We start from the raw sequence: 24,141 nt of genomic DNA, 5'->3' as shown, positions 1-24,141 counted from the left end.
GATCTTTCTGGAAATCCCAAAACTCTGTATTCAGAAACCTGTTGTATAAATGAAGACAATGGTCAAGTGTTAGTATGGTCACAAATGTAATATGGTGCAATGTATTGCACTTGGACGAACCCGAATGCCTACAGGTATGATCAATCCTGCACAAAAAGACCGTAACAGAAGTTTGTGTGTTCGTAACCTTCGTGGGAAAGAAAAGGAAGGTTACAACCACACAAACTTCTGTTACGGTCTTATTATGCAGGATTTATCACACCTGAAAGCATCACGGCTCATTTCAGCTTGATACACCTGCATGTTCACTTCACCCATACGGCGCAGGAACAGCTGAAGACCAAGCAAGGGGCCCACGCCAGAGCAGGCTTCCTGCATGTGTTGGGGGCAACTGACTGCACACATGTACTACTTGTGCTCCCTGCCGACAGTGCGCACAATCACCCCAACAGAAACTACACGCATTCCAACAATGTGCAGGCAAAACTGAACCACCGGGGCATGATTCCTATATCTTTTGCAAGTATCCCAGACCAGTACGCCGCCCAGCGATGACTGCCTGACCCTGCACACCCAGACCTCAATGCTCACCTGCCGCCACCGGCGTGTCTCCAAGAGGGCCCCCAATGTGCCATTGCTACCTTCTCAGCCGTGGCTGGGCTCCACGGCACAGGCCCCCAGCACATCCTGCTGCACTGTGCCGAGGAGTCATGTCTGTACTGCCAGCTGCCTGTGGCATACACGCGGTCCAGCCGAACTCACAATTCAAATCGGGTCTTAATTGCCAGGAAGATGTATTGAGGCCTACGCATCATCGCAGTCTGCACACCCGCTCAGCTCTGGTGGCACTAACTCAGTGCAGCTCAAGTCATTTGCACGTGGTGGGGGGCCAGTGTCAGCCAAAATGCCTCAACTGCCACCAACTCTGCGCACCTCAAGTCATCACCACGTGGCAGGAGGCCAGTGTCCAGCAAAGTGCTTTGGTTGCCACCAACTCTGTGCACCTCAAGTCATTGCTACGTTGTGGTGGGCCCGTTTCTGCCAAAGTGCCTCCGCTGCCACCAACATAATAAGCACATGGATACACCCAGATAGAGAGTGGAAATGGAGTTGAGCACGTGCGCCCGGCTCTTTTAATTGGCAGGGTCACATGTCCTGTGACGCCTGTGACGCATGGGTGTGTTGTGGGTGTAAACCAGTCCTGAGGCAGTGGCTATGGCATGCTGACAACTAGGTCTTTGATCAGCAGATCACTAGAGGGAAGTCCTGGGACATGTAGCGTTTTAGTTCCCACCCTGTAAGCGTAAGCGGAGTGGGCTGGCTAAAAAGCGCATCCTTCATGACTTTACCAATATGGCGGTTTAAATCCGCACACCCACCGAGATAGGTGCACGATGAGTGCGTGAATCCACTTTTTTCTCCCCTCGAAAAAAAAATATATATTAATATTTAAGGAAACAGAAGACATTATATTATTTTTATAACAAACAAAAAAAATTACAAAAACTATTTTTAGGATATTAAAGTTACAAAATATCACAACAAAAAAATTTCAAAATGACTGAAAAAACCATGGTTGTAATGAACATTATAATTCGAAATTAGCATTTCAAAAACTTTAGAAATTCACTGAGAAAACCATAGGTTTCAGGCATGTTATGGTTAGTTGGACATTTATCTCATACAAAACCATAGAAATTCCCCTGTTATAGTTAGTTCACTATAACTTATGCCCCCGCAATGCACTGTTGATGACATCACATATTACATCATTCATGACATGGTCAGTGACATCAAGCTAACACTTGCTTTATGTTGAAAGCAAGTAATCACCATTCTTGCTTTCAGGCTTCTCATGCACTTGGATATAATAAAGGTAGCATTCTTAGACCACTATGACCAGCAACATATTGTTAATTGTAAATTGTTTACTAATGGTAACTTGTGACCATGTTTTTATACCAAACCGATTGCTACTAACACAGCTTACAGCATTTTCTGGAACAGAAAAGATTTTGCATTAAGGAAATATATATGCAAGTTTCAACCTCTTGTACACATGGATACAAATGTTACTTTAGTTAAAACAATCCTATTTCACAAACCTATAAATACTGTGGGACAGTAAACTGGCAGTTAACAGATATGTGTTTAAGGGGTCGGGCCTAATTGCCCAGTAAACAAATGAACAAAATAAACATGAAAACCTGGTGTCCTTCACCCCAAACAATATGCACAGAACTCTGGGCAATAGGTATTCTACACCCATGTGGTATATGGAATAACCAATTGGCATATATTTTTTATAATAGTATGAGCCTTAACCCAGAAGCTCAAGAGACAGTAGTCTTCTGAAAAGACAGAATCAGTGTTGGCCTTTAACAAGAGGGTTCCAAGACTCACCCCTCTAAATTTAGTTAGAGCTTGATCTAAAGTCACATATTGAATGGTGCACTGCTCAGAATCAATATCATCTTTAGCAGAAGCAACCTTTAGAGATGAAAGGCAGCCACGCCCGGTGGTAGGTGTAACTGCAGGGCGGTGACGTAGGGAGGGGGAGGGGCAGGGTGGGGGGTTGTAATGTATGGATTACGGACTTTAACAGGTAAGTAAACATATAAATAAATAAAACGAATTTCGTTGTGTGCACTGCATTACCAAATGTGATGCAGTGCGTGCAACGAAATTCGTTTTATTTATTTATATGTTTACTTACCTGTTAAAGTCCGTAATCCATACATTACAACCCCCCACCCTGCCCCTCCCCCTCCTATGTCACCGCCCTGCAGTTACACCTACCACCGGTCGTGGCTGATGAAAGGTTGCTTATCAAATAGAATTGCTCAGGTCCTTACTTTGGTACAACCCTTATGGTGAGCAAACAAAGCCATGCAGAGGTGTCTCGTTAACCCCTTCCGCGCTGACAAAGCCAGCTCGTCATGGGCGTTACCTGCGCTACGCGGATGACGAGCTGGCTTTGTCATAAACAAGCCATTTTTGAAATTCCAGCGCACAGCGGGAATTCGCGGTAGCGCGGAAGCGGTTAAACCAGTGAGCAACTTACTTCAGTAGCAACGTGTTATGTATTTCTGCTGGCACTTGCTCAAGGTGTGTAAACATTTACATCTGATTCTAGCAATAACTTTTGGGTTACCACCCCTGCAGTTGAAATTCTGAAATCAGCGGAAAAACCAATATACAGGTCTTTAGCTGCTCTGTTATTTGGATATAAACAACAATAATATGTACACTTTAACTGGTGAGCGAACTGTACACTAAACTACTTGTTTTGTAAGGCTCCATTTATTTTTCTTTTGACTTCGTGATATAATTAGATTCAGAGCTAGAGGGTAGGCCACAAAAGGAACTTAGATGTTTCAGTTTGGACGTGCCTGGCAGGTGAGTACATGCTTTTCTAATGAACGACCTTGGTATTTTCCCCTGGTTGGTGATGACAGAAGCTGGGTTCTATAACTAAAACTACTGCCTGACATAGACTCCAACTAGTCACCTCGGTGTGATCTCATTAGATATTAGGGGCCTTATTTATGAAGGCCTTGCGCCGCCGGTGCGTCACTTTTAAAATGGGAAAAAGTGACGTACTGGTGGCGCAAGGCCTTCATAAATAAGGCCCTAGGATCTTATACCTTATACGATCTGAAATCCTAATCATAAAATAACCAGGCAATGCCCTCATAATCATGGTGCACGTTCAGAATCATGTTCATGTAAAATACCAATTCATCCTCCAAATCGAGTTTTTTTCACTAACAGTACAGTCAGGCACACATGAAAACCAAATAGCCTGTTCATAATGCCCTCTTCAACCTTGGGCTTTTTGTACTTGTTGGAGTCTTTATTTGTTATTATTCTTAGATTTAACTTCCTTTTTGTTGGCCCTGCTCAGTGAAAACATCTCAATGAACTTGTCCTAGCATTCGAAGCTGAATGGGCCAATTTAGAGTTCCAAGAAAATATGCATGTGCTAAAGCAAAGGAGGGTGATTGATCACTTGCTCACCCTGCCTGCCCCACCCTGCTCTTCACTTAACCAATAGTCGATTTTGCAATGGTGTGGTCCCATAACCCAAACCTCCCCAAGCAGGTGGGAGCTGCCAGCTAACACTGAAGGAGGGTCCCAGAACATGCTGCCTTACAGCAAGGAAACCACTGGACAAGGTCACCCGAACAGTGGCAGTCTGGCTTCTGATGTTACGTCCCAGCAGGTGCCGGAGCCCAGGTGACACAAAGAGGTGGTGGTGGGTACAATTCTTGAGATGGCGCTTCCTCATGCTGGTGTCAAGTCCGGGCAGGATCAAAGGGAAGAAAGGCCTCACCATGACATCAAAAATCTAAACCCATATTTACTGCTGCAGCAGACGGTAAACACCCAAAATATCAACTTTTAAATATCGACTGTCCAGAATATCGAATCAAAAATATCAAGAGGACAGAATAGCAAATTCCTAAAATATAGTTGTGTTTAATATCGAATTTGAGGTAAGAAATATCGTTTTCCATAATATTGTATTTAGAAATATCGTTTTCCATTATATCAATTTTTTGTGTGTTATGTATGCTAGTATATGTGTTAAAATTAGATATTATTTTTGTAATGTATGTTTGAATTTTTTGTAAGTTATTAATTTTATGTTATATATATTTTTGCGTATTTTACTTCCGTAGCGGGTTGTGGGTTTTTAGGGGAATAGGGTGGGAAGTAATTGAAGTATAATATATTTTTTTATATTTATTTAGAATTAATTAAATATATTTAAATTAATTTTTGTGTAATTTAATTCTGTAGCAGGTTGTGAGTTTATAGGGGCATAGGGTGGGAAGTAATTTAATTGAAATTAATTAATTAAATATTTTATGATTTAATAATGTAATATTTAATCACTTATATTGCTAATTAGGTTAATTAATTAATTTTAATTGATTAATAACAAGTAATAATTAATTTTAATTATGTTAATTGTTTTAGGAAAATTATTAATTAGTAATTAATTACATATTAATTATTAATAATTAATTTGTTAATATGTTAATTGTGTAAAAACATTTAGGAGCAGGCTGAGCATTGGTAGGTAGAGGGAGTAGGCTAAGTAGTAATTTAAATTTAAATTAACTTTTTTTATATGATATTTATTAAAAGTTATTTTATAGTGTTAATTGTGTGAACTAATTTAGATATGATAGTTATTATTCTTATTTTTAATTGTCATTAGCTAATTAATTAATTGTTAATTAACTATGTTAATTCATTAATATTTTTCAATATTGGAGGTGATGTTTATAGAGGAAAATGGTGGGAGGTAAATACATTTGTATTAATTAATTAATTGTTCGGGGGCGTGGCTTGAGCACCGGCTAAGATGGCGGCGTGACCCGGAGCTCCGGCGAAACCTCTCTTCAGAGACAGCGTTTTGCAGCGTTTACGGAGGTTTTTTCCACATCGGAACGGCTGGCTTGCGGACCGGAGCATGAGGTGAGCTGACTGCACTCATTGTTTCCTGGTTCCGCTGTGTCTTCAGTGAGCTGCTCGAGTTTACCGGCTCCTCCGCACTACCCGCCATTTTGCATGCCGGCCGCGTTGCCTCATAGCGGCTGGCTGAAATGCTTCACGTCTGCCCTAACGGAGCCTAATGCCCTATTTATGACTTTTCACAGCAGGTGAGCCTCTCACTATATTGGGTGCAGTTTGAGACATTTTTTCTTCTCTCCTATGCCATTGTGACCTGGAATTTGCGGTAGTGTCCGCCATTTTGTGGAAACCCCTCTGCTTCCTGCCACAGCGTTCCACAATATCGTCTGCAAATTGTTTTTCTCACGCATATTGGAACTCCTAGTTCTTTGCCTTTATCCATGCACTTTACTTGAGGCGCTTGTGGTCCTGCATTATCCACCTGTCACTGTTACCTTGCGCTGGATGCGAATTTCTGCAAGCGTCTGACTCGTGAAGCTCACAGCATGTCTGCAGATGCCACAGAGGATATAGCTCACAAAGGGGTCAACTGCTGAGTTTGTCACAAGTATCTGTCTTCACACTTCCTGCAACTCTTCCTCAATGGGCTGTACCTTCAAGCTTAGTTTTGTACGCTGTTGATATTCTTCATTGCGGGACTTCACATGTAACTGTTTTACCTATCACCACCTTGCTCACTGGATTATGTATGGTCATGTATCCAGTCACTTGTGCCCTCTTTTTTCGTCGCTGGCCTTCCATTTTTGATTATCTCTGACAGGTATTGTCATCCTTGAGAATGTTTTTCAGAGCCACCTATGTGTTTCCTATAACTCGTATGGTATTTTTCTCTACTCCTGCATGACCGTGCTTGATCTATCGTCAACTTCCCTCGATTTGGCTTTGTGGTGCCTCCAACTTGTTTCTCGCACTTGTCTGCCTTCCTTTGCATCAAGTCTCTTGTGTCTCCGTCACTGGCTTCCTGCTCTCTTCCAATTGACTCTTTTCACTTTTCATGGAGGAGCCCCGTAATTCACAACTAGCCGCTACTTCTAAGTTACCTGTTGGCTCGGATTCGGACTCTCCTCTTCAAGACCTGGAAGAAGACATGGCATTAAATTCAGATTTAACACGTGGAGCTATCCCGAAAACGCGTAACAGAGGTAAGCTGTCGTCTTCTCTAGCTTCCTCTAAGCGCCTAAAGAAGGAACCGCCGTCACCAGGAAGCAACTCCTCATCCTCTTCCATGGATCTCATATTGGAAGAACTGCATGCATTCAAGCCTTTCATGGAAGCCACCACTAAAAACATGCAGGCTATGCAGGAAAAATGGTCGTCTCTGGACTCCTGTGTTCAAACTTTAGAACTTTCCACAGAATCTTTGCAGTCCTCTTGTTCCCATATTCCGTCGATGGAAGCGGAGATTCTTCTACTGTCTTCTTCCAATCCTTTCTTCCCAAAATCTTGGACGCTCCGGCCTTAACTTCCATCAACATCCAAAGAGCCCATCGCCTTGGACCAAAAGTCGCTAGTAAGCCTAGGGGTGTCATTATGTCATTCCTGCAATATACTGACCTCCTGCAGGTCCTCTCTGCTGCCAAGCTCAAGAAGCAAATCATGTGGGAAGGTCATCGCCTCTTTCTTTCGGAAGATGTCTCCAAGGCCACTGCAGATAGGAGGAAGAAGTTTTTGGACATGAGACCTCAGCCCCGGGCCCTGAATGCCAGATATGGACTCCTACATCCCTGTCTCTTCAAGGTCACCTATAAAGACAAAACAACCACCTATGAGGATCCTAAAGCTCTGCAAGTGTTTCTCCGACGGCATGGCCCAGATGTTATGGATGTATCCAGACCTGGTTGACAGGGTCTACTACTTCTTCCTGGATCTCGTTGTGCTATGATTCTATGATTCTGTTGTCTCTCCATTACCGCTGGTGTTGTGAATTCCCTCATGTTTCTGATTACAATGGTCGTTTTATTCTCCTGTATCCCTCATGTTGTTCCAACGTAGTTATTTTCTTCCTGTTCCCTTATGATACCTCTATTTATTCATATGTATACCTTTCTTGTTTTATAGATGTTTCCCTATTTCCTCCTGCCTTGATGTATCATACTGTTTCTACATGCTGCATTTTGGATTCATGGTAGTTGAGGTTTGGTGTCTGCTCTGGATGTTGTCGTCGTCGTCTCCCGGCGCTACCACCCCATCCCCGTTCTTGAGTTTTTTCGTTCCGTAAGTATGTTTTTCAGTCGTTCGTTTCGAACATGTACTGTCTTCTTGTTTGTTTGTGTTTCTGTCCTTTTTTCTACACTTGATCTCTCATCATCTGCTTTTCTCTCTCTTCTTCCCTTTCTCTTTTCACTCTCTTTCCTGTCTTTTCTCCCCTTGTTTCTCCATCCTTCTCCTTGGATTCAGTATCTTTTTCATAATGCTTCTTTCTTTTATTCCTTTCCTCTCCTTCCCTCTCTTCCTCATCAATATGTTTGCATTTCTCTCACTTTTCTCATTTTATTTCTATGCATTAATGAGCATGTTGCTGTTAGTTATTTTTCTTTGCTGTTCCATTCCGTGTTACGTCATGGAACGTAAAGGGTTTAAATAACCCTATTAAAAGACAAAGGGTTCTTTCACATTTAGCAAGACTTAAGACCGATGTAGCCCTCCTTCCCTTCAGGAGACTCATCTCCCTGAGACGGAGGCTCTAAAACTCAAGCGTTGTTGGGTGGGTCATGTTCTTTTCTTCCCCACAGAAACCAAGAAAAATGGGGTTGTGATTTTATTACATAAAAAGTTGAATGTTTCTTCAGTTTCACACGAATGTGATGTTAATGGTCGATGGGTTATTGTTTGTTACATTGCTTATAGATAATATCCCTCTCACCCTTTTTAATGTATATGCCCCAACTGGGGTTGACAGATTATTTTGGCCCTCTATTTCAACTAAGTTGTCCTCCCTCTCCGGAGATTACATACTTCTCGGGGGGGATTGTAACAAAATTCTTCACCCCTTCCTTGATCGTCATTCCAATGTTAAATTCGTCCCCACTAGGATGCACTCTCAATTTGTTAATACTTTTCAAAATAATGCTTTGGTGGATATTTGGCGATTGTGTAATCCTGACCTTAGAGAGTACAGTTTTTTCTCCCCTCCACATCAGTCCCAATCCCGCATTGATCATATCTTCCTTAGTAAATCCCTATCCCAACACGCCATTCGATCTGAAATTGGCTCCATCCTACTCTCTGACCATGCTCCGGTTTTTGTAGACTTTAACTTACTTCCATTTTCCCCTCACTCTGGCAGATGGCGTTTCAACAATGCTTTACTTTTGTAACCTACTTTTTGTTCTGAATTTACCGCCTTTGCCACTGAATTTTTCCTTCTCAATCATACCCCTGATACCTCTTTTGTTACAGTTTGGGATTCTTTTAAAGCAGCCTCTAGGGGTTTTATCATTAATTTTGTGGCTCGTAGGAAGAAGCTCCGAGAAGCCAAATCCGAGCAAATTTTAGCTAACATTAAAACTTTGGAGCTTGCGTATCATGCTTCTAAATCCGAGGTTTCTCTTAAACAGCTTATTGATGCGAAAATCTCCTTCAATAAGTTCACAATTGATGCTGCCTCCAATCTTTTGCTAAAGTGTAATTCCAGATATTATGGGGGTAAGAATAAAATGGGGAAACTTCTAGCCAATTACTTAAAGATAAGAAAAGAGCGCACAAAGATTGAATCCATTAAGACTTCTGCTGGGGAATCTCGTTTTAAAGATAAAGACATTCTTACTCAGTTTGTCAAATTCTACAATAATCTTTATACCCCCGAACAAGTTCCGGAACCTGCGGATCTTCTTTCATACTTTCATTTGCTTCCCTCTCCTCCGGCTTCTCAGGTTGATTTTACTTCCCTGGAACGAGATATTTCGATTTCTGAAATCTCCCACGCTGTCTCTAACCTTCGTCACGGTAAATCTCCAGGCCCTGACGGTTTCACTGTCGAATTTTATAGCCACTTCGCCTCTCTACTTCTTCCCAAACTTTTACTCTTATTCCAATCCTTCCTTGTAGCGGGTTCCTCCAGCGGTTCTTTCCAACAGGCTTTAATTTGTTTAATTCCCAAGGAAGATAAGGACCACTCGTTATGCAAAAATTACAGACCAATATCCCTGGTTAATACGGATTATAAAATTCTAGCTAAGATTCTGGCATTGCGCATGGATCCCCTCTTACCCGATCTAATCGGACCTGAGCAATCGGGTTTTGTCAAAGGTCGTCTCTCCTCCGACAATTCCCGTGGTTTCCTTAATATACTTGGCAAGGCTTCCTCTTTGTCTCTCCCTTTCGCGGCTATTTCTTTAGATGCGGGGATAGCCTTTGACAGGATTGGATGGGATTTTATGTCTCAGGCCTTACGTTGGATCGGCTTTTCTTCCAAATTCATCTCTATCATCTCCTTACTCTATTCAAATCCCAAGGCTTCCATTTTTGTCAATGGGATGACCTTGGATTATTTCTCTTTGCACAGAGGAGTGCGACAAGGTTGTCCTTTGTCCCCTTTACTCTTTGTTTTAGCTTTGGAGCCTTTCCTTACTAAAATTCGTCTGGATGACAGCATATCCGGCTTCAAGCTTGGTTCTCATCAGGTTAAACTCTTGGTCTACGCTGACGATATTCTTTTTTATTGCTCTGATCCTCTTTCTTCTATCCCCTCCTTTCTTCAGCAGGTCTCTTCTTTTTCTGCGGTCTCTGGTTATCGCTTGAATGCTGATAAATGCGAAATTCTACCTTTAAATCCTCTCTGCCAAAAACATATTTTTTCTCAAACGGGTTTCTCATGGCAACCTTCTAGGATCAAATATCTGGGTGTTTGGTTTGCTCCTCTCTTGTCTGATACTCTCAAACTTAATTTTGATTATATCTTCAAGAAAATGGACACGGCTATTCAACGTTGGAATCCACTCTTTCTGTCCTGGAGGGGTCGGCTTAATTCTATAAAAATGATGTTATCCCCTCTTCTTCTTTATACCATCTCCATGCTTCCTCTGCACATTCCAGTTTCCTTCTTCAAACGGATCGATTCTTTATTGCTGAAATTCCTATGGAATGGCAAACGGTCTCGGATAGCTCTGGCTTCCTTACGTAAAGATAAGGCCCAGTCTGGTGTGCGTTTCCCAGATTTCAGAGAATACCATTGAGCCTTCTCTTTAAAACAATCAACCCGTTGGTTCTCTTCTGACCTTCCTTATTACCCCCCGTCTGGTTAAGTATGGAGTCTTCCTTTCTTTCCCCTTCACTTTTTGCGAGTTCTTGTCCTTCACGTCTTCGTTAGTCCGTATTTGTACTCCTGTTATCTCACACTCCCGTAATCTTCTCCTGCCCTACTTAATATCATCTTATCCATCCCTCCTTTCCATTCATGAACAACCGATCTGGCACAATTCTCATTTTAAAATTCGTAATCGCACCATCTTCTGGAGGTCATGGCATTCTCGAGGACTGTGTTGGATCTCTCAATTAGTCTCTCATGGTACTCCTCTCTCTTTCCAGGATCTTCGATCCTCTTTCTCTTTGCCCTCTTCTGCTCGATCACAATACAATGCCCTTCTTCCAGTCTTGGTCTTATATCTTCACTCCTTGTCACCGTCTGTCGATATTCCTTTAGACCGTAAAGCTACTTCCTCGCTTTTGGAGGTTTCTCCCTCTGCTTCTGCTATTTATAATTCTTTCCGGTACACTGTTGATAGACTAAAATCTAAGGTTGAGAACGCATGGGAGGTGGATCTCTCTCAGGAGTGGCCAGTACTTTTCTGGGACAAAATTTGGTTTAAGATACATAAAGCCTCTAGAGCTGCTAATACTACTCAAACTTTATATTTCATTTATAACAGAACTTTATACACCCCATATGCCCTATCCCATTATTCACCGGATACCTCCTCAATTTGTTGGTCCTGCTCATGTCCCGTTGCGGATCTTAAACACATGTTGTTTGAGTGTCCTCCTATTTCCAGGTTCTGGCAACTAGTTTGGAAGCAAATACAAAAGATATTCCAGTTTCACATCCCTTTCTCCCCTTCACAAGTTTTTCTAGGTTCCCTATCACCGACACTTCCACAATCTCCTAGTCATTATCTACTACTTGACCTGTTAATTGGTGTGGCTTTCCATACCAATACTTCTAACTGGAAGCAGGCTACAAATGTCTCCTACCATTCTTGGTGGAATGCCGTTTGCTTTCATCATCGCCTAGATACCAATTATGTATCCCCCACTTCCCTGGCAATTAAGCGTGACCTGATCTGGCTCCCTTTGGTAACATATCTCTCCTCCTTTGCTCCAGTACATGCCTCTCCAGATCCTGGTATAGTTGAGGTACTCAAACCGCCATGATTTTCCTATCTCCTTATTGCCTTTATTGCTATGATTTTACGTTTTACTACATTACATTGTACCTTTCATTCTTATACACAGGTTATGTTCATGAAATCTTCATGCTTATTATACTTGTCTTTTATGAGAGTTTATATTGAATTGCTTATTCCTTTTCTGTGATTATCATAATGACTGTATCTCTTCCCCGTCCCCGCTTCCCCCTTCTTTATTTCTTCAATAAACTCAAACTTAAAAAAAATTAATTAATTGTTAATTAATTTTTATTATATTGCAGGAGTGGGTATCCTAAGTCATTCCTCAATGCTATCCAACACTTTCCCTACTGTTCCGCTCACTGGAGTGGGAATAGTATTTTTACCCACCCACTGTCCAACACTTCCCCTACTGTTCCACTCACTGGAGTGGGAATAGTAATTTTTACCAATCAGCTATCCAACACTTTCCCTACTGTTCCACTCACTGGAGTGGGAATAGCAATTTTTACCCATCAGCTATCCAACACTTTCCCTACTGTTCCACTCACTGGAGTGGGAATAGCAATTTTTACCCACCCACTATCCAACACTTTCCCTACTGTTCCGCTCACTGGAGTGGGAATAATAATTTTTACACTCCCGCTATTCAACACTTTCCCTACTGTTCCACTCACTTTAGTGGGAATAGTAATGTTTGCACTCCCGCTATCCAACATTTTCCCTACTGTTCTACGCATTGGAGTGGGAATAGTAATTTTTACACTTCCGCTTTCCAACACTTTCCCTACTGTTCCACTCGCTGGAGTAGGAATAGTCATTTTTACCCACCCACTATCCAACACTTTCCCTACTGTTCCACTCATTGGAGTGGGAATAGTAATTTTTACATCCCGTTATCCAACACTTTCCCTACTGTTCCACTTGCTGGAGTAGACATAGTATTTTTACCCACCCGCTATCCAACACTTTCCCTACTGTTCCACTCGCTGGAGTCAGAATAATATTTTGTACCCACCCACTATCCAACACTTTCCCTACAGTTCCACTTGCTGGAGTAGGAATAGCAATTTGTACCCACCCGCTATCCAACAAATTCCCTACTTTTGCAGTTGTTGGAGTGTGAATGCTAATTTTATTCCCTTATCTATGCAATATTTTTAATTTTGTTATACTTAATGTAGTGTAAATTATTCATGAACATTAAAAAAATTACTTTAACTATCTACATTATTATATATTATTTATTTTCATATTTATATAATAGGTTTATTTATATACATATATATGTAAATACATTTTTAATAATGTTTGAAATATATTATAATTAAGATTATTAACTATTTTATAATATTAATGTATATATATATATATATATATATATATATATATATGTTAAAAACTAATAATTTATGTTTTTTATCTTATATTTATTATTTTTACATTTTAAGTTTTTTTACATTATTTTAACTATGTTTTATTTAATTGTGTTTATTATTTATTTACTTTTATATTATTTTTAATACATTTGAAAAATTCGATATTTTAGTTAACTATATTTTAAACATCGATATTTTGTACTCGCTATATATTAGTACTTATCTGTTTGTAGATAGAGACTCTATATACTGTCCCTCGATATTTTGGCATTAATATTCTGGACAGTCGATATTCTGTCCCTCAATATTTAGTCACTGATCCGCAGCAGACACATGTCCACCACCCTGGCATAAAAACTGGCACCTGATCCAGGGGTAGGTGCAACGCAAGCCTAAGTTTGAGGCCATGTTGTGAAGGATGCTACAAATGGCCAAACAATTGAAAGAATGGGGAGGGGCATCCCCAGCTTAATATCGTTTCCCCGTAAGCATGGTTGTCTACTTCAGTCTAGTATGCTGCTACCTTGCGATTTTGCTTACAAAGCCCAAAGATCAAAACGATCCCTATGAAATGGCAGAGTTTATAACCATATATTACCAGTCCAAATAATATAGTTGACCTATTTCTGTATATTAGTCCCTATATAAGTTCTTATGTGCTGTTTTTGATGCTTTCACAACTCTCCCTTTGTACAGCCAAAAAATAGTTTAATGAACACAAATATTAATTTGGGATCACATAATCAATCTCATGGAACACATGCCTAAGCATCCTCATTACCGGATCACAAATGTGTCAGGAAATTAAAAAAACATATTGACATGCATGAAATAATTCATAGTAGAAGGAGTGTGTTATAATTCACCCTCTTTCTCTATCTGCACTGTAGTATTTCTATGTACCCTCTTGGGTCTCTCCTTCCCTCTCTCTCTGCCTCCCTTCCTCTTTTTTTTACCCTTTGGAATGTTCCTACAGTTGAGCCAGGGGCTGCCTCGGAATGTTGACAAGGCAGCCTGACTGGCAGAGTACGTGAGCTGTGCCTTGACAGCTACATGCTAGAGGTTCCAGAGTGGAGGCCGTAATAAGGAAGTAACCTGAACTTCACCTACCTGTTCCAGGCGTCTTTGTAACAGAGTGCTGCACTATTTTGTTTGCAGTTGGGGTTGCCTGTAAATACATGAAGTTTATATTGTATGAAATATGCATAGATGTCTCACAAAGTGCATTTAAAGGAGAAAAACCGCAGTCTGAGAGGCTGTTGGCAAGGTACATTGTTGCATTGTTAATCAAAGTGACTATTAATATTTTAACATGTGCAAGTTATTTAACTCATGAAACTTGCAGTGGTACTTAACAGAGATATATAAGTTCAAAGATTGTTGTATTGAGGTACGAAATGTCGACATGTGTGGAAGATGAGTGAGATGCAAATCTGTTGCTTTACCTTTCTCCATTTAACCGAAGTGGGCAGGCAACCACCGTGAACCATTTCTTGCATCCTATTTTTGGTGTCAGAGTAGTTAATTAATGGACTATGCAAATCACAGACTCGTGAGTGTCTTTCTCTTGAAGGCGGTGCAATATGGGAGATCTTCCAATTAATATGTCCTTTATAATTTCTAACATATAAGGAGTCACTAAGAGAAAAACATATTTCAAAAATACAATCATGTAGTTGAAACAGGTCCAACCTGAATTTTAAAAGAACAGGAAGGGAAGTAGGAAATACAACATATTTTCAGTTTGCATGAAGAATGAGATCAACTAATGGAAGTGCTGAGTCCAGAAAATTTGCAAAGTATAACTTTTGCCGGGATTGGGTTAAGGAAGAATCGTGAGTTCTCAAGAGATTAGCAGCATAATGAAGGATGTAGTGGCAGGGGGAATTGTACAGGTTACATATTTTTAGATTTGAGCTTTTAATTTGAATTGTTTTATTTCTTTATAGATAGTTTGGGGGGTTCCCATCCACACACCCAATAATCAAGCAATTGTTTAACCGTTCTTGGTTATAAACCTTCTCATAGTTGTTTCACATCATAGAGGGTTATAATTCCCGGACCAACATCAACTAAAAGTAGGAACTGAGAATTTCTGTTGTGCCTAAAATTCTGATTGCTATTGACTCAAAATTAGTTTTTTTGTAGGTTATGTCGTCATTTAGGTTGAGCTCCAACCATGTATTTGGATGTTGAGAAATAGTATTTTTAGCCAGAATTTCTATGACCTCGTGCGGGGCTGGTGGTAGGACGGCTGAATCTTTAGCTTTTTATTTCTAACAGACTGAAGGTCGATTCAGAATTTGACAGTATTTACTCTGACCATCAGAGTAGCAGAGGGCAATACGCCCACCACGATGGCAGACAGGGGACAGCCGTATTTTTAGGTCACCTGAAATATCTGTAACTTCAGAATGTGCCAGACAATTAGTGGAAAGCCACTGTAGTTTTTGATGGCTGGCAACGAAACTTTTTGTCAAAAAAACCTCCTAAAGTGGGAGTTTGCTTTTGAAAATCAAAAAGCTAATGACCCACACTCCAATTAAGTTTTTCCCCTGGGTGTGGGGGGGAAATGGGCATAATTTTCATTTTTATCTTTGTTGACAGTCAAAATGACAACAGACAGTCCTTCTAATATAGGGTGTGCAGTGTAACGCCCTAAGTCCAGTGACCAGCACACTATCAGGCCGTCAGAGTAAGCCTTTCATTGACAAAGCCAATGGCTGAACTGCCATTAGACAGGTGGCGGTCCATCTGACTTACAATAGAGCTGGCTGACCTAGAGTTTGGAGGACAGAATACTCAGTTGCATTTGTGGTGGAGAAACCTGTCATCCAAACTCTAAATCAGACCCTGAGTGGTAATCGCATGGATGGAATAGTCATTCAGAAAAATATTATAATAACTTTTGGTTTAATACTATTTGCCTGCATCAATTTATGCAGCTGCTGACGGAGACTGCTAAACCATTATTTTGGGATTTCATGAGGTTCACCAGTTCCTTGAGAGGCTTTCTGTCTGTGATTTCTATGTATTAACTTCTAGGTCTCTTCCCCCACTCAGATGTATTTCTAAGAATACATAGTACTATAGAACCCATTAAGATCTGCTCTGTCCATTTGCACCTCTACTTAGCTACTGTTCTTTGCTGAACTTTCAGAACTCCACCAGATTCACTCACCCAGCACAAGCCTTTTCTGAGGGCTCTCCTCTTCTCCATTTATCTTTTGCTGTTGGCAAGTGTGGATTGCCTTTCTTGGTTGTTCCTTTCAAGTGTGGTAGCAAAAATGTCTAGGAAGTTTTCTGGGCCTAACTAACCAGTGCTCTTTCCTTGCTGTCACTATATTTTTCTTGCTTTCCCTGCTCGCATTTACTGCTGTAACCCTACTTCCTTAGTATGTGTTGCCAACTGTTCTGCTCAACTCCAAAAGCTAAATTAGGGAATATAAATTGGGTGGGAGAGTCATGAGGCACATTCTGGAAAGGAGGCATGCTCACTGGTGGGGAAGTTTAATTTTCTACTTCTGTTTTGAGGGCATCTGTGGATTGGCCAAACACATCCAGTTGTCTAATTACCAGACCCAGCCTGCAGGGGCTGAGCTGGGTTCGCCAGTGAGTCTACGGTAGGCATACTTATTATTCTAAGTATTTTGTCCTTCATTACTCCCTTAGGTGTCAGCATTTGGTTACACGAGCTGAACCCATAGAGCATAAGACCTCCATTTCAATAATTTGTCGTAATTTAATTTCTCTTTTTTGACATGTATTGCTGGCAGCTCATAAAAAGGCAACTCTTAAGGGCATTAGGATCTATGTTGACATTCTCTGAATTAAACTGACTGTGGTCAGCCATTCGATTACAATAGCTATCACTTCAGCAGTGTTTGTATTACTTCACCAGAATTAGCCATTGAGAATGGGATGTGGTATTGCTATTCTTGATAATTCTCATCTTCCTCTCTAACTCATGCCGACAACTGTTTCTTCAACAGCATGAGAATGTATGGGTTTCAATTTAAAACTCTGTTCTTAACTCTCTTCTGCTTTTCTGCTCTACTTGTGCCCACAGGGCTGCAACAATAAAAATGGTGCAACTTTTCTAGCTCTGTTTGCTTCCCTCCATTCACTATTCTTTATTAACCACTCAAGGAGACTTCAACTCATGGCAGAACAAGAGTTCAAATCCAACCTGAGAAATGCTCTATGAAGGTTTTTCTGATTAATGGTTTGCTAGAAAACTACAAGGTACACTTACATTAGAATACATACTCTTGACATTATAATCAATAAACACCAAAATGTATCCAACTCTGTGATTTATCCATTTGTTTGTAGAACAATTTCTCCATCTTCTTAGAAAGACCTCAAACTAGTTTTTCTAAAAAGCAGCACAATACTTCAAGTTACACCTTAAGGAGGGTATGCCACCTGATTAAGAAACATCTACCTAAAATTACATCTCAGAGATTTTTATTACTTTTTAACAGCTGACCAATTGACTTGTACTTAGTGTAAGCGAATTCCCCTTTTGCATGGCCACCCCAATTTGCGAACTAATGATGTTGGCTTTTAGACTCTCTCTTACACTAGCACCCTGTTACCTAGGCCTCAGTGCATGTGATGAGACCCCTAAACACGTAAAAACATTTTGAAATGGCTAGAAACACGACTTGGCAAATGTAACTTACTTATAAATCCCTTGTACATGGTACCACAGGTACCCAGGGTGTACATTAAATGCCACTGGAGAACTGCTGTAGATATTGTGCAGCACTAAAGTGACAATGCAAAGGATGCCCTCAGGCCGCCGGCTACTGCAGCCTGGGTGTGAAGTTATAAAGCTTCAAATTTGCCTGGCAAATCAAACCTTTGCAAAGGCCGGACCCATCTTTTTTAGTACTTATAAATCCTCCCAAAAGTAGGCCCTAAATGGCCATATGGCAAGATGCATAATATTCAAAAAGTAGGGCATGTGTACATAAGTGTTATATGTCTTGGCAGTGAAAAATCTCCAAAGTCGTTTTTCACAGGGTCAAAGCAGGTTCTGCTACATAAGAACACTGGGTTACACTATAACACCTTATAATGCATTACTTCATTTGGAATAGCTACAACTATGACGCTAGGTCTCAAATTAATAATAATTTTAAATGCAATCGAATGGCCTAGTTCGATTTTAAATTACAATTTTTAAAATGCCACTTTTAAAAAGCTGAAAAACACATGAGGATGCCCTCCTACCCTTATGATTGTTTATATTAAGTTAATTAGTTGAATTTGAAAGTGCATGTTTTCGTGGGGGGAGACAAGGGTTTCATTCAGAGGTTTTTGGTTTTTCGTTCGGTTCACAGTGGATTATTTGTGTTTGGGATAAGGGGGGATAATGAGGGTGTTCTGATTAGGGGGATGTTTTGGGGAATCAGGATTGTTTAACATGCAGTGGATGTCCAATGATCAGTTGGTTGAGTGTTTTCTTTTATTCTATGGTAGAGACCCATGACGAAGAGACACACAGGCTTGAATTGCATTGGGTATGAATATATGTATTTATTCCATGAAATGATTGACCTCAACAAGGTGTTGTACGAAGCCTGGACAGGCATAAAGTGTATGAGAAGACTTGAATAAAGAATTTGAGTGCAATCATGTTGTCTCCGCAGTGATGAAAAGAGTTGAGTATAAGTTGGAAATATGAAGTGTTTAATACTTGGTATTGTGTGTTTACTATGGATTACCTGGATGAATTGTTACATTGCAGGGATTTTTCCCACGTTGGCAGTGCGACAGTTTGGAGTGCGAGGAAAGGACTCCTTTTTTGATTACTTTTAGAAGCTGACACTTTCCTGCCTTTGTCAAACGTTCCTGTCTCATATAAAGTTCCTGTCTCTAAACTAAATTCACGGACACTACACCAAGTTAGTCGAAAGGTGAATACACCCCACCAACAGAGGGCGTCAATTACCTAGTTTCATTGGAGCAGGAAGAACACAAAGAGCCCACACTAACAACCTCAGGCTATAGTAACAAGGAAGATAAAGCAGCAAAATCATACACTGGAACTTTACTATCATAAAGCATGACTGCTTGGGATGAAGGGCCCTTAAAGGACTTAGCAGATGAAGGTATGGTCTATACTAACTATAGTGTCCTCAGTTGCAGATAGCCTGGCCGCTTTGAACATATTGTAGATTCTAAAGACGCTATGGCATTATGCAAACTGTCAAGACAGAAACAATTCATTTTCATAGGTTCAGACTTACCAGTTGTGTAATTACTGTCGCTTCATTTTCCTTGGCTTCAAATGACTTGCGTGTGTGTCCAGAACCAAATTTCCAGAGCTCCTCACACAGAAAAGGTTTATATACCCAGAGTTTATGTAGAATCTGTATGAAATTTTGCAAATGCAAATAGATTAGCAGTGGGAGTTACATCAGATTATATTGAAGAAGATGCAACTGCTTTGACACGCAGAAAGCCCAAAGCAGAAGTCATTATGGAAGATTCTAGAAGCTTAAGCTCTTCATTCATTGCCACTATTTTTGTTTTAGAAAGGCTTGAATTACAGTTCCAGAGTTTACTCTTCATCTATTTAGATTCTTCTGGGGGCAAAGATTTAACTTTAAGCTTCTTCATATTTAATAAAACAATAAAAACACTAAAATCAAAAACAGAGTTCCACAGTAAAAGGAGCTCCCCAAAATGCCCACAGATTAGCTTCAGAGGCTTCCATCCAGCAGCAAACAGGTTCACTGTGTAAGATCCAAGCAAACATCTAGGGTGGTGGGTGGGGTTCTTTTTTAGCGTGAAGTTGGGAACCTCTATTTCCGGGTGTACCCTATGAGACTCAAGAATCACATCCTCACACCGACCAGCTCCAAACAGATCATTTAATGCTCTTGCATCAACTAAATGTTTCCAGTGTAACTCACAACTTTACTATTGTCTCTATTATTTTTATTACCTGAGTAATCTTTCCTCCCTCATTTTTGATGCAGTCCCCTGGAATCACCTGCTATATTTATAAGAACTAGATCATCCTCAAAGTTGAAGAGACTGCCAATCATGACTCATACAGGCCAGGGCTGTATCTATTTGCCACCACTTACTGGAAGGCAAGGAAGTACAGAAAATTGAATTCCTAATAATACAGAAATCCTGCCTTGTGTTAGTGGATTCTAGTTTGAACTGGCATGTGGAACTGGCCATCCTGTGAAAAATCTGAATCCATAAAATGCCTTAAAGTAGTTCTACACAGAAAACCACTGAGACCACGAGTACATTCAATTGGGAAAGCATCTTTCAAGAACCTATGACACCTGAGACAGATCTCTCTTTTGATAGGGTTCCCTATTCAAGTTCAAGCCATTGCTCCTGTGATATTATTTTTAATTTTTTTATTACATCAGTACATTCTGCTTCAATGTCCACTTCACCAACAAATTGAACATTCAAGTTCAGGTGTGCATGATCGCTTTTGTACCCCAAGGACAGACTCTGTAGCCCTGGCACCTTATTCCCAGCCAGTACCTATTCCTGCTGTGGGTTGCGGGCCGGTCCTGAGTAATCGTTTTGCCCCTTTGTCAGGCCTAGAGGAAATTGATTGACTGGCGGATACGAGGCTTGCTCCTATGGATGGGGCCTCCGTTTCCGATGAGGTTGTGGCCTGTAAAATCCTTAGCTGGAACGTGGCTGGTGTCAGAGCCAAAAGGGCAGATGATGCATGGGTAGGCTTTGTCACCAGTCACGATATCATAGCACTCCAGGAATCATGGGACATCTCGCCCGGCTTCTGGTTGGATGGCTTCACAAGTTTTGCCGTCCCGGCCGTCCCTAGCATAACCGGTAGAGCCAAGGAGGGCCTTATTTTCCTCTTTTCATTAAAACTCAAGGGGGCATTAAAAATGGTTAACAGCTGTTCATCAAATCTCTTAATCGTGGAAAGGTAGATTTCCCCCAGCAGGAAAACCTTCTTTATTAGCTTTTACAATTCCTGGAAAAGGGATAATGGTAATGATCATCTTGCCACCATGGAATCCTTTTTACTTTCAGTCAGTCAAGATAAATACACTAATGTCGAGTTTGTCCTACTGGGCGATTTTAATATTCACCCTTGCAGTAATATGTGTAGCACAGTTGACCCCATGGGCCCTCCTGATTTGGTGGCCCCCCACTTTGAGCACACCAAGTCCGGAGAGGCACTGGAAGAGATGTTAGCAAATTTTAACCTATTCGAACCAACTACCCCAGAGGGGGAGATCAGACTAATCACCTTGAAGGGCGCAGACACTGGTTCCATCATAGATTACATATTTGTGTCCTCAGGTATTCTGCACGGGGTTGTTTCCTATGCAACAATTGTTTCCCCATTCAGTGATCACAATCCTGTTTTACTTGAGGTGAATTGGGGGGATTTTATGGGGCCTATGTTTTGCCCCACTAAGCTAAAGCTAATACCACGCCCTGTGGACCAGGGGAGAAGGTTAAAGTGGGCAAATGTGGTCCCGGAAACATTTTATGCAGACCTCCTCCCAAAAATAGAGGGCTATATGGCAATCTGTGAGGACCCTAGAGCTGCAAATCACAAAATAATGGGGGCATTTTAATCTATATGCACTTAAATTTCAAAAGACCTAACGGCTAGACTAGGGGAGGGAGCAAACAACCACCGTCGATGGTTTGACACTAAGTGCTCGAAAGCACACAGAGCACTAATGCTAGCTCTAAAACATAATCCGAGAGATAAGGTAGTCATCACATCCCTAAGGAGAGAGAACAAGCTAGCAATGAAACGACGGAAGGATGACATAAAGGCAGCGGCTTGGGATAAACTACTCTCAGTTGACGTCCTGCGCAACAGCAGTCAATTTTGGGCTACTATTAACAAGCCATTCCTTCTGGTCAAGCTGAGGGATAGCATTGAGGGATGTGGGGGGCTGTCAAACATCCAGTATGGGTTCAGGGAGAAGAGAGGCACCCTGGAGCAGTGTTCCAATTTGCACTTGCTTGTCGCTAAGTATACGGTAGCCAAGGAGGGGTCGCTATTTCTGGCCTTTATGGACCTCTCCTAGGCTTTCGATTTGGTGAACAGGGCCAAATTGTGGGCAATCCTTTTGGAGCTTGGGATAGATGGGGCACTGGTTAAATTTATGGCATCCCTCCATCATGAGCTGTTTGCTCAAATTCGGGTCACTAATGAGGGAAGGTGTACTACCCGCTTTAAATCGATGCGAGGAGTGCGCCAGGGCTGTATTTTGGCCCCCCTCCTTTTCACCATCTATATCAATGGCCTGGGTCGATATCTGGAGGAGGTGGATGGCGACGTCCTGCGTATAGGAGATGCAAAGATTTCTGCTCTCCTATACGCGGATGACGCTGTCCTCATAGCCCACACTGGCAATGGTCTGCAGCGATTACTGGATGCCTTTGGGGCATTTATGGATAGGCTAGACCTAAAGTTGAATGCTAACAAATCACACACCATGGTGGTCGGATTCCATAGGAATAGGGGTAAACCAACATTTTTTAAATACAAGGGGGAAGTGGTTTCTAGAGTGGCAGTATTCCCATACCTGGGAGTGATCTTTGACGAGAGGGGTTTGTAGGGCCCCCAGGTAAGGGCAACGAGTTTATCTGTGGCCAGATCAACTGCGGCACTCATGGGGTTCACAAAAAGTTTGGGGGCTAGGCCGATGGAGGCCCTGTTAAAAGTCTATAATGCTAAATGTATCTCAATCGCGTTGTATGGGTCAGCCTTATGGGGCTACGTACACCTAGAGACAATTCAGAGGGTAGAAAACAAGTTCTTGCGTTCCTTGCTGTCTGTGCCCCTGTCGACCCCGACTTTTTCGATCCATGCAGAGGTGGGCTTGGACTATGTCACCGACAGGCTTAATCTGGCGCTGTTAATATTCTGTTTTAAGATTTGGCTTAACAAGGAACTAACCCTTAATCACACGATTTTAGCAGACGTCATGTCCTTAGACCACTCCAAAAAAGTGCTTTGGCTGGATTATTTGAGAAAGTCCTTTGAACATCTGGGACGCCCGGATCTCTTCCTATTACCATCTTGTATTAGGAAGGTGGATGTGATCCTGGTTAAAAAAGCACTTTATGGAGAGGGCCAGACTAGCCCGGGAGGAAAGGGAATTGGTGAAACCCACAGTTAGATCTCACTATATGCTATTAGGTTCTACCTCACTCGAGCAATACCTTATGACTCTCACAAAGCCATTTCATAGGTTTTTATTGGTTAAGTTCAGATTTAATTTGATTCATTTTTATTTGGGCAACTATCCAACCTGGGTCAAACCAGATTCGGCCACACCCTGCACTTGTGACCAATTTTCAACCCAAGACACAATGCACTTTGTTATGTTTTGTGGGCTCTTTTCGGATATTAGAAAGAAATATTTGCTGCCCATTATGAAGGAGGTTGGCTTTACGCAAGTGAGGCCGGCATTAGTTTTCCTCCAGTCCTTGAGCAGCACCCGCATCATATTTTGTGTGACTAATTTCTTAGTGGCGGCATCTAGAATCAAATTACATAATGCGCCACGGCTTGTAACATAGTGAATTTTTAATCACATTATTTATGTAATTCTATTTTTCTGACCCATTGTATTGCACATGTTGAAAATGTATCAAATATTTTTATACGTGTATATAAATGTTTTTATGCCTTTTATGATTTTTACCAAATCGAATAAAATATATTTGACTGAACATGCAACCTCAAGAGTGCATCTATGCTCCCCTTCCATCACATAACCTTTAGCGCTAGATATACTTTATTGGTTCCCTTCCTGTTACCTCCAGTAAGTCCCACACAGCTAGATTGCTGAGAGCTCCTAGGAGGACCCACCTCCTTTCCCCACATTTCTACAAACGTTCCCCCTGGTGCACTACTGGAAGGGGGACAAAATGCCCATCAC

General features: G+C 41.2%; 1 long non-coding RNA gene across 1 annotated transcript in view; it reads right to left on the bottom strand.

The window, feature by feature from the left end:
- LOC144825104 (uncharacterized) overlaps positions 1–24,141 on the bottom strand; it is a 237,936-nt gene that overhangs the window by 5,993 nt on the left and 207,802 nt on the right. Inside the window, exons 2-3 of the long non-coding RNA XR_013609270.1 lie at positions 19,471–19,593; positions 14,321–14,378 (exon numbers count right to left, since the gene is read on the bottom strand). This is a non-coding gene — a long non-coding RNA (uncharacterized LOC144825104). The remainder of the gene's footprint in view (positions 1–14,320; positions 14,379–19,470; positions 19,594–24,141) is intronic.

This window comes from Lissotriton helveticus, chromosome 3_1 (genome assembly GCF_964261635.1).
Source record: "Lissotriton helveticus chromosome 3_1, aLisHel1.1, whole genome shotgun sequence".
Taxonomy (NCBI): Eukaryota; Metazoa; Chordata; class Amphibia; order Caudata; family Salamandridae; genus Lissotriton; species Lissotriton helveticus.
This window is presented reverse-complemented; position numbering and strand designations above follow the sequence as displayed.